Below are 12500 nucleotides of genomic sequence, written 5' to 3'. Positions count from 1 at the left end.
AATTAAACACACATTTTAAAAATCGGTCAAGATACGAAAAAAACACCATTAAACCTGCTCACAAAAGAGTGAACACGTTGAAAATTTACCCACCAAGTACTTCATCTCTGCAAGATTGGTGAGACGGAACAGGGCGATGTGACTCCGGCAATGCGCCTGCCTCTTTATATATGATTCTCACACGAGTCCTTGACGAAACGCCGACAATACAGTACGAAATTAGAAACTGGCTTTCAGCAGGACACGACCACATAAAACGAAGAACCGCTCACAGGAAATGTCTGGTGTCTTATACACTTATCTTAATTACTTAATCATTTTAGGCATAAGGCAAACTGTCTATTGGTTATAGTTATAGCTAAGTACAGCCAGATCCACAGGTTTATACGATATGGGCGTGTGTATATATTAATATAAATGCCAGTACATGTTTATGTATATGTACTTATCATAGATATGTGTGTGCGGGTATGTAATATATATATACATATATATATATATGTGTGTGTGTATATATATATATATATATATATATATATATATATATATATGTATGTATGTATGCATATCCTATCGTGTGCGTGCATCTGTATTTTTGTATCACTGTAATGATCTTTCTGTTTAGTTGTTTGTTTGCCATAACTATATTTTTCTTGGATCTTAACAGTCAGTATTAATAAGAGATACTGATCACAGGAAAGAAATACAAATATAGAAAATAACACCAACACAAGTAACTTAGGTTTTTGCATTTCTTTAAATCTTTCTGAAGAGTCCAGTGAGTCAGAGACAGACTTCAGTACTGATATTTACGTCTGTGGAACTGCTCATCGCTTTCTCCGGAACAAATTTAAAGGTATCGCCAAGCAAAGCACGAGTAAATTCCATGAGATTGTCTCGATTACACACATAATTATGAGTATTTCTTCCTTTTCTCAACTACAGTAACATATTGCTATTGTCACTGGACACGCCAGAAAGAACTGACCAATGAAAAAAAAACAATGCATGCTCGTGTTTAAGGTTATAATACTTTACACTATAATAGCGTTAATTCTCATGGCAGTACATAGAATAGAATAAACTAGTCGCTGATTACTGAAATGTATTATTAACACACATACACATCCTCACATATGTATGTGGTGTATGCATATGCATATATATATATATATATATATATATATATATATATATATATATATATATATATATATTTATTTATTTATATATTTATTTATATATATATTATATATTGCTTATATATGTACAGTATATATGTATGTATGTAAACTGTTTATATATATACATAACGTATATATTTATGTAGAAAACAGTTTATGCATAAATATATGTATATATCTCTAATCTGTACAATATATATATAGATATACAATACGTATCTATATACGTATACATGTTATGTACTGTATATGTATGTACACTGTATATATATATATATATATATATATATATATATATATTTATTTATTTATTTATATATATATATATATATATATTTATATATATATAAATGTGTGTATACATCTATATACATATACAAATGTATTTGTGTCTGTGTGTTTGTGTATATATACATACACATAATATAATATAAATATATATATATATTTATTTATATTATTTATATATATATATGTGTGTGTGTGTGTGTGTGTGTGTGTGTGTGTGTGTGTAGAAGAAAAACCCACAATACAAAAACTAGATTTATTGAGAATGAGACTACAGTTTCGAAATCCACCTGAGGATGGAATTCAGGTGGATTTCGAAACTGTAGTCTCATTTTCAATAAATCTAGTTTTTGTATTGTGGATTTTTCATCCCTTGTATCAACACGGGAGAGTGTTTTTGTATACATACATACATACATACATACATATATATATATATATATATATATATATATATATATATATATATTATGTATTTATATAGTTCTTGGTGTCCTTTGCAACAGATTCTTGCGCCGGACCACGGCACATATAGTAGGAACATGTGTCTAATTAGAGGGTACACCGCTGATTGGAATGGCAGACGACCTGCTATTTGCACAATTTGATGCCGCCAAATTGAGCTTCAAGGGCACTTGGTTAGCCTCCCTGTGGACGATCCTTGCCCAACAGGCAAGATATATGCAAATTACATGTACAAATATCAGATGCACAAGTATAAAACTTTTCACGTCTCATGTAACATGTTTACTCTGTCTGCTCATCTATCTGTTGGTGTTCATTTTATCAGTGTAATATTTGCATGATGTATTTTGCAATTGTTCTTACAAAAACTCAATCAGAGTTACAAGTACATTATCTCAATTGCTTTACATCTCAATTAAAATTACTGTTACCCATAGTTCTAGTAACTTTTAAGTTGTCAGTTACCTGTTTGTGTGATTTCGTTGTTTGTATAATTCACTTATATATCAGTGTTTCTCTATTCCAGTTTCTCTGTAGCTTCTATCAGGATTCTTGTATCATACATATATAATTCGTTTAGATTGATTTTATTGTTTGTAAATCAATTTTCAATATAAAACTCCTTCAGATAACTTCATTTACTGCATTTATATATAAATTTGTGTGTATACATATATATACATATACATATATATTTGTGTCTGTGTATTTGTGTATATATACATATATAGAATATATATATATATATATATATATATATATATATATATATATATATATATATATATATGTGTGTGTGTGTGTGTGTGTGTGTGTGTGTGTGTGTGTATGTGTGTGTGTGTATTCATATAGTTCTTGATACCCTTTGCAACAAGTACTTGCGGCATTTAGCTGGAATATGTGTCTAATTAGAGGGTACACCTGTGATTGGAACGGTACACGACCTGCTAATTGCACAATTTGATGCTACCAATTTGAGCTTCAAGGGCACCTGGCTCGCCTCCCCGTGAACGATCCTTGCCCAACAGGCAAGGTATATGCAAATATCAGATGCACAAGTATAAAACTTCTCACGTTTCATGTAACATGTTTACTCTGTCTACTCATCTATCCGTTGGTGTTCATTTTATCAGTGTAACATTTGCATGATGTATTTTGCAATTATCATTCTTACAAAAAGTCAGTCAGAGTTGCAGGTATATTATCTCAATAGCTTTACAACTCAATTAAAATTACAGTACCCATAGTTCTAGTAACTTTTATATTGTCAGTTACCTATTTGTATGATTTCGTTGCTTATATAATTCATTTACATATCAGTGTTCTCTATTCCAGTTTCTCTGTAGTTTCTAGTAGGATTCTTAAATCATACATATATAATTCGTTTAGATTGACTTTATTGTTTGTAAATCAATTTTCAATATAAAACTCCTTCAGATAACTTCAGGGCATATAACCTCCCAGTACCTTAGTGATGGTAATTTCGGTAACCGTAACCATAGTGAGCTCCGCTGTGGTAGGGACGGTACACGGACTGGTGGTGGTGGCCATAGCTGAAACCGGGATTAGCTTCTGGCTCGGCAGATCTCTTGTAGTGGCTGTGAGTGTAAGGGGTGTATTGGTAGGAGTGGTAATGCACGGGTGGTATGACCTGTATCCGTAGCTGGCTTCAGCCTCAGCAACGGGGTCAGCAGACCTCTTGTGGTGGTGGTGGATGGAAGGAATGTAGTGATGTGGTTGGTACCCATACGAATAGGAGCGGTAGTAATTGGGGGATCCGTAAGAGGGTTCGGCTTCAGCCTCAGGCTCAGCAGACCTCTTGTGGTAGGTGTGGTAGGGGTTGTAGTAAGTGCGTGGGTAGTAGGTGTGGTGGTGGACACCATGGCCATAGCTTGGCTCCGCCTCTCGCTTCTCCACCTCAGAAGCGCAAGCGGCAGCCACCAGGAGTACAAACACCTGACGGCACACAATGTTAAATTAAACACACATTTTAAAAATCGGTCAAGATACGAAATAAGCAACATTAATCCTGCTCACAAAAGGGTGAACACGTTGAAAATTTACCCACCAAGCACTTCATCTCTGCAGGATTGGTGAGACGGAACAGGGCGATATGACTCTGGCAATGCGCCTGCCTCTTTATATATGATTCTCACACGAGTCCTTGACAAAACGCCGACAATACAGTACGAAATTAGAAACTGGCTTTCAGCAGGACACGACCACATAAAACGAAGAACCGCCCACAGGAAATGTCTGGTGTCTTATACACTTATCTTAATTACTTAATTATTTTAGGCATAAGGCAAACTTTCTATTGGTTATAGTTATAGCTAAGTACAGCCATATCCACAGGTTTATAGTATATGGGCGTGTGTGCATATTCATATAAATGCCAGTGAATGTTTATGTATATGTACTTATCATAGATATGTGTGTGCGGGTATGTAATATATATATATATATATATATATATATATATATATATATATATATATATATATATATATATATATATGTATATATATGATATATATATATATATATATATATATATATATATATATATATATGTATGTATGTATGCATATCCTATCGTGTGCGTGCATCTGTATTTTTGTATCACTGTAATGATCTTTCTGTTTAGTTGTTTGTTTGCCATAACTATATTTTTCTTGGATCTTAACAGTCAGTTTTAATAAGAGAAACTGATCACATGAAAGAAATACAAATATAGAAAATAATACCAACACAAGCAACTTAGGTTTTTGCATTTCTTTAATTCTTTCTGAAGAGTCCAGTGAGTCAGAGACAGACTTCAGTACTGATATTTACATCTGTGGAACTGCTCATCGCTTTCTCCGGAACAAATTTAAAGGTATCGCCAAGCAAAGCACGAGTAAATTCCATGAGATTGTCTCGATTACACACATAATTATGAGTATTTGTTCCTTTTCTCAACTACAGTAACATATTGCTATTGTCACTGGACACGCCAGAAAGAACTGACCAATGAAAAAAAACAATGAATGCTCGTGTTTAAGGTTATAATACTTTACACTATAATAGCGTTAATTCTCATGGCAGTCCATAGAATAGAATAAACTAGTCGCTGATTACTGAAATGTATTGTTAACACACATACACATCCTCACATATGTATGTGGTGTATGCATATGCATATATATATATATATATATATATATATATATATATATATATATATATATATATATATATATATATTTATTTATTTATATATATATTATATATTGCTTATATGTACAGTATATATGTATGTATGTAAACTGTTTATATATATACATAACGTATATATTTATGTAGAAAACAGTTTATGCATAAATATATGTATATATCCTCTATATCTGTACAATATATATATAGATATACAATACGTATCTATATACGTATACATGTTATGTACTGTATATGTATGTACACTGTATATATACATATATATATGCTTGTGTGTATATATATGTATATATATATATATATATATATATATATTTATATATATATATAAATATATATATATATATATATATATATATATATATATATATATATATATATATGCATGTATACTGCATTTATATATAAATGTGTGTATACATCTATATACATATACAAATGTATTTGTGTCTGTGTGTTTGTGTATATATACATACACATAATATAATATAAATATATATATATATTTATTTATTTATATATATATATATATATATATATATATATATATATATGTGTGTGTGTGTGTGTGTGTGTGTGTGTGTGTGTGTGTGTGTGTGTGTGTTGTGTGTGTGTGTGTGTGTAGAAGAAAAACCCACAATACAAAAACTAGATTTATTGAAAATGAGACTACAGTTTCGAAATCCACCTGAGGATGGAATTCAGGTGGATTTCGAAACTGTAGTCTCATTTTCAATAAATCTAGTTTTTGTATTGTGGATTTTTCATCCCTTGTATCAACACGGGAGAGTGTTTTTGTATACATACATACATACATACATACATATATATATATATATATATATATATATATATATATATATATATATATATGTATATTTATATATTCTTGGTGTCCTTTGCAACAGATTATTGCGCCGGACCACGGCACATATAGTAGGAACATGTGTCTAATTAGAGGGTACACCGCTGATTGGAATGGCAGACGACCTGCTATTTGCACAATTTGATGCCGCCAAATTGAGCTTCAAGGGCACTTGGTTAGCCTCCCTGTGGACGATCCTTGCCCAACAGGCAAGATATATGCAAATTACATGTACAAATATCAGATGCACAAGTATAAAACTTCTCACGTCTCATGTAACATGTTTACTCTGTCTACTCATCTATCTGTTGGTGTTCATTTTATCAGTGTAATATTTGCATGATGTATTTTGCAATTGTTCTTACAAAAACTCAGTCAGAGTTACAAAGTACATTATCCAAATAGCTTTACAACTCAATTAAGATTACTGTTACCCATAGTTCTAGTAACTTTTAAATTGTCAGTTACCTGTTTGTGTGATTTCGTTGTTTGTATAATTCACTTATATATCAGTGTTTCTCTATTCCAGTTTCTCTGTAGCTTCTATCAGGATTCTTGTATCATACATATATAATTCGTTTAGATTGATTTTATTGTTTGTAAATCAATTTTCAATATAAAACTCCTTCAGATAACTTCATTTACTGCATTTATATATAAATTTGTGTGTATACATATATATACATATACATATATATTTGTGTCTGTGTATTTGTGTATATATACATATATAGAATATATATATATATATATATATATATATATATATATAATGTGTGTGTGTGTGTGTGTGTGTGTGTGTGTGTGTGTGTGTGTGTGTGTGTGTGTGTATTCATATAGTTCTTGATGCCCTTTGCAACAAGTCCTTGCGGCATTTAGCTGGAATATGTGTCTAATTAGAGGGTACACCTGTGATTGGAACGGTACACGACCTGCTAATTGCACAATTTGATGCTACCAATTTGAGCTTCAAGGGCACCTGGCTCGCCTCCCCGTGAACGATCCTTGCCCAACAGGCAAGGTATATGCAAATATCAGATGCACAAGTATAAAACTTCTCACGTTTCATGTAACATGTTTACTCTGTCTACTCATCTATCTGTTGGTGTTCATTTTATCAGTGTAACATTTGCATGATGTATTTTGCAATTATCATTCTTACAAAAAGTCAGTCAGAGTTGCAGGTATATTATCTCAATAGCTTTACAACTCAATTAAAATTACAGTATCCATAGTTCTAGTAACTTTTATATTGTCAGTTACCTATTTGTATGATTTCGTTGCTTATATAATTCATTTACATATCAGTGTTCTCTATTCCAGTTTCTCTGTAGTTTCTAGTAGGATTCTTAAATCATACATATATAATTCGTTTAGATTGACTTTATTGTTTATAAATCAATTTTCAATATAAAACTCCTTCAGATAACTTCAGGGCATATAACCTCCCAGTACCTTAGTGATGGTAATTTCGGTAACCGTAACCATAGTGAGCTCCGCTGTGGTAGGGACGGTACACGGACTGGTGGTGGTGGCCATAGCTGAAACCGGGATTAGCTTCTGGCTCGGCAGATCTCTTGTAGTGGCTGTGAGTGTAAGGGGTGTATTGGTAGGAGTGGTAATGCACGGGGTGGTATGACCTGTAGCCGTAGCTGGCTTCAGCCTCAGCAACGGGGTCAGCAGACCTCTTGTGGTGGTGGTGGATGGAAGGAATGTAGTGATGTGGTTGGTAGCCATACGAATAGGAGCGGTAGTAATTGGGGGATCCGTAAGAGGGCTCTGCTTCGGCCTCAGGTTCGGCGGACCTCTTTAGTGGTGGTGGACGTAGGGAGTATTGTGGTAGCCGTAGGAATAGGGACGGTAGTGGTAGGAACCGTAAGAGGGTTCGGCTTCAGCCTCAGGCTCAGCAGACCTCTTGTGGTAGGTGTGGTAGGGGTTGTAGTAAGTGCGTGGGTAGTAGGTGTGGTGGTGGACACCATGGCCATAGCTTGGCTCCGCCTCTCGCTTCTCCACCTCAGAAGCGCAAGCGGCAGCCACCAGGAGTACAAACACCTGACGGCACACAATGTTAAATTAAACACACATTTTAAAAATCGGTCAAGATACGAATAAGCAACATTAATCCTGCTCACAAAAGGGTGAACACGTTGAAAATTTACCCACCAAGTACTTCATCTCTGCAGGATTGGTGAGACGGAACAGGGCGATATGACTCTGGCAATGCGCCTGCCTCTTTATATATGATTCTCACACGAGTCCTTGACAAAACGCCGACAATACAGTACGAAATTAGAAACTGGCTTTCAGCAGGACACGACCACATAAAACGAAGAACCGCCCACAGGAAATGTCTGGTGTCTTATACACTTATCTTAATTACTTAATTATTTTAGGCATAAGGCAAACTGTCTATTGGTTATAGTTATAGCTAAGTACAGCCATATCCACAGGTTTATAGTATATGGGCGTGTGTATATATTCATATAAATGCCAGTGCATGTTTATGTATATGTACTTATCATAGATATGTGTGTGCGGGTTGTAATATATATATATATATATATATATATATATATATATATATATATATATATATATATATATGTATGCATATCCTATCGTGTGCGTGCATCTGTATTTTTGTATCACTGTAATGATCTTTCAGTTTAGTTGTTTGTTTGCCATAACTATATTTTTCTTGGATCTTAACAGTCAGTATTAATAAGAGATACTGATCACAGGAAAGAAATACAAATATAGAAAATAACACCAACACAAGTAACTTAGGTTTTTGCATTTCTTTAAATCTTTCTGAAGAGTCCAGTGAGTCAGAGACAGACTTCAGTACTGATATTTACATCTGTGGAACTGCTCATCGCTTTCTCTGGAATAAATTTAAAGGTATCGCCAAGCAAAGCACGAGTAAATTCCATGAGATTGTCTCGATTACACACATAATTATGAGTATTTGTTCCTTTTCTCAACTACAGTAACATATTGCTATTGTCACTGGACACGCCAGAAAGAACTGACCAATGAAAAAAAACAATGAATGCTCGTGTTTAAGGTTATAATACTTTACACTATAATAGCGTTAATTCCCATGGCAGTCCATAGAATAGAATAAACTAGTCGCTGATTACTGAAATGTATTGTTAACACACATACACATCCTCACATATGTTGTGGTGTATGCATATGCATATATATATATATATATATATATATATATATATATATATATATATATATATATATATATATATATATATATTTATTTATTTATTTATTTATTTATTTATTTATATATTATATATTGCTTATATATGTACAGTATATATGTATGTAAACTGTTTATATATATACATAACGTATATATTTATGTAGAAAACAGTTTATGCATAAATATATGTATATATCCTCTATATCTGTACAATATATATATAGATATACAATACGTATCTATATACGTATACATGTTATGTACTGTATATGTATGTACACTGTATATATACATATATATATTCTTGTGTGTGTATATATATATATATATATATATATATATATATATATATATATATATATATATATATATATATATATATATATATATATATATATATATATATATGCATGTATACTGCATTTATATATAAATGTGTGTATACATCTATATACATATACAAATGTATTTGTGTCTGTGTGTTTGTGTATATATACATACACATAATATAATATAAATACATATATATATATATATATATATATATATATATATATATATATATATATATGTGTGTGTGTGTGTGTGTGTGTGTGTGTGTGTGTGTGTGTGTAGAAGAAAAAACCCACAATACAAAAACTAGATTTATTGAGAATGAGACTACAGTTTCGAAATCCACCTGAGGATGGAATTCAGGTGGATTTCGAAACTGTAGTCTCATTTTCAATAAATCTAGTTTTTGTATTGTGAATTTTTCATCCCTTGTATCAACACGGGAGAGTGTTTTTGTATACATACATACATACATACATATATATATATATATATATATATATATATATATATATATATATATATGTATGTATGTATGTATTTACATAGTTCTTGGTGTCCTTTGCAACAGATTCTTGCGCCGGACCACAGCACATATAGTAGGAACATGTTTCTAATTAGAGGGTACACCGCTGATTGGAATGGCAGACGACCTGCTATTTGCACAATTTGATGCCGCCAAATTGAGCTTCAAGGGCACTTGGTTAGCCTCCCTGTGGACGATCCTTGCCCAACAGGCAAGATATATGCAAATTACATGTACAAATATCAGATGCACAAGTATAAAACTTCTCACGTCTCATGTAACATGTTTACTCTGTCTACTCATCTATCTGTTGGTGTTCATTTTATCAGTGTAATATTTGCATGATGTATTTTGCAATTGTTCTAACAAAAACTCAGTCAGAGTTACAAAGTACATTATCTCAATTGCTTTACATCTCAATTAAAATTACAGTTACCCATAGTTCTAGTAACTTTTAAATTGTCAGTTACCTGTTTGTGTGATTTCGTTGTTTGTATAATTCACTTAAATATCAGTGTTTCTCTATTCCAGTTTCTCTGTAGCTTCTATCAGGATTCTTAAATCATTCATATATAATTCGTTTAGATTGACTTTATTGTTTGTAAATCAATTTTCAATATAAAACTCCTTCAGATAACTTCATTTACTGCATTTATATATAAATTTGTGTGTATACATATATATACATATACATATATATTTGTGTCTGTGTATTTGTGTATATATACATATATAGAATATATATATATATATATATATATATATATATATATATATATATATGTGTGTGTGTGTGTGTGTGTGTGTGTGTGTGTGTGTGTGTATTCATATAGTTCTTGATGCCCTTTGCAACAAGTACTTGCGGCATTTAGCTGGAATATGTGTCTAATTAGAGGGTACACCTGTGATTGGAACGGTACACGACCTGCTAATTGCACAATTTGATGCTACCAATTTGAGCTTCAAGGGCACCTGGCTCGCCTCCCCGTGAACGATCCTTGCCCAACAGGCAAGGTATATGCAAATATCAGATGCACAAGTATAAAACTTCTCACGTTTCATGTAACATGTTTACTCTGTCTACTCATCTATCTGTTGGTGTTCATTTTATCAGTGTAACATTTGCATGATGTATTTTGCAATTATCATTCTTACAAAAAGTCAGTCAGAGTTGCAGGTATATTATCTCAATAGCTTTACAACTCAATTAAAATTACAGTACCCATAGTTCTAGTAACTTTTATATTGTCAGTTACCTATTTGTATGATTTCGTTGCTTATATAATTCATTTACATATCAGTGTTCTCTATTCCAGTTTCTCTGTAGTTTCTAGTAGGATTCTTAAATCATACATATATAATTCGTTTAGATTGACTTTATTGTTTGTAAATCAATTTTCAATATAAAACTCCTTCAGATAACTTCAGGGCATATAACCTCCCAGTACCTTAGTGATGGTAATTTCGGTAACCGTAACCATAGTGAGCTCCGCTGTGGTAGGGACGGTACACGGACTGGTGGTGGTGGCCATAGCTGAAACCTGGATTAGCTTCTGGCTCGGCAGATCTCTTGTAGTGGCTGTGAGTGTAAGGGGTGTATTGGTAGGAGTGGTAATGCACGGGGTGGTATGACCTGTAGCCGTAGCTGGCTTCAGCCTCAGCAACGGGGTCAGCAGACCTCTTGGGTGGTGGTGGATGGAAGGAATGTAGTGATGTGGTTGGTAGCCATACGAATAGGAGCGGTAGTAATTGGGGGATCCGTAAGAGGGCTCTGCTTCGGCCTCAGGTTCGGCGGACCTCTTTAGTGGTGGTGGACGTAGGGAGTATTGTGGTAGCCGTAGGAATAGGGACGGTAGTGGTAGGAACCGTAAGAGGGTTCGGCTTCAGCCTCAGGCTCAGCAGACCTCTTGTGGTAGGTGTGGTAGGGGTTGTAGTAAGTGCGTGGGTAGTAGGTGTGGTGGTGGACACCATGGCCATAGCTTGGCTCCGCCTCTCGCTTCTCCACCTCAGAAGCGCAAGCGGCAGCCACCAGGAGTACAAACACCTGACGGCACACAATGTTAAATTAAACACACATTTTAAAAATCGGTCAAGATACGAAATAAGCAACATTAATCCTGCTCACAAAAGGGTGAACACGTTGAAAATTTACCCACCAAGTACTTCATCTCTGCAGGATTGGTGAGACGGAACAGGGCGATATGACTCTGGCAATGCGCCTGCCTCTTTATATATGATTCTCACACGAGTCCTTGACAAAACGCCGACAATACAGTACGAAATTAGAAACTGGCTTTCAGCAGGACACGACCACATAAAACGAAGAACCGCCCACAGGAAATGTCTGGTGTCTTATACACTTATCTTAATTACTTAATTATTTTAGGCATAAGGCAAACT

General features: G+C 33.6%; 4 pseudogenes; all 4 read right to left on the bottom strand.

Moving 5' to 3' along the window:
* LOC119599227 overlaps positions 1-131 on the bottom strand; it is a 770-nt pseudogene extending 639 nt beyond the window's left edge.
* A 3185-nt stretch (positions 132-3316) lies between these two features.
* Positions 3317-3914, bottom strand: LOC119599347 (annotated as a pseudogene).
* A 3508-nt stretch (positions 3915-7422) lies between these two features.
* On the bottom strand, positions 7423-8218 carry LOC119599056 (annotated as a pseudogene).
* Positions 8219-11460: 3242 nt separating this feature from the next.
* On the bottom strand, positions 11461-12293 carry LOC119599265 (annotated as a pseudogene).
* Positions 12294-12500: the final 207 nt, after the last annotated feature.

This window comes from Penaeus monodon, chromosome 42 (genome assembly GCF_015228065.2).
Source record: "Penaeus monodon isolate SGIC_2016 chromosome 42, NSTDA_Pmon_1, whole genome shotgun sequence".
Lineage (NCBI taxonomy): Eukaryota > Metazoa > Arthropoda > Malacostraca > Decapoda > Penaeidae > Penaeus > Penaeus monodon.
Note: the sequence above shows the minus strand (reverse complement) of the source record. Positions and strands in the feature narration are given on the sequence as shown.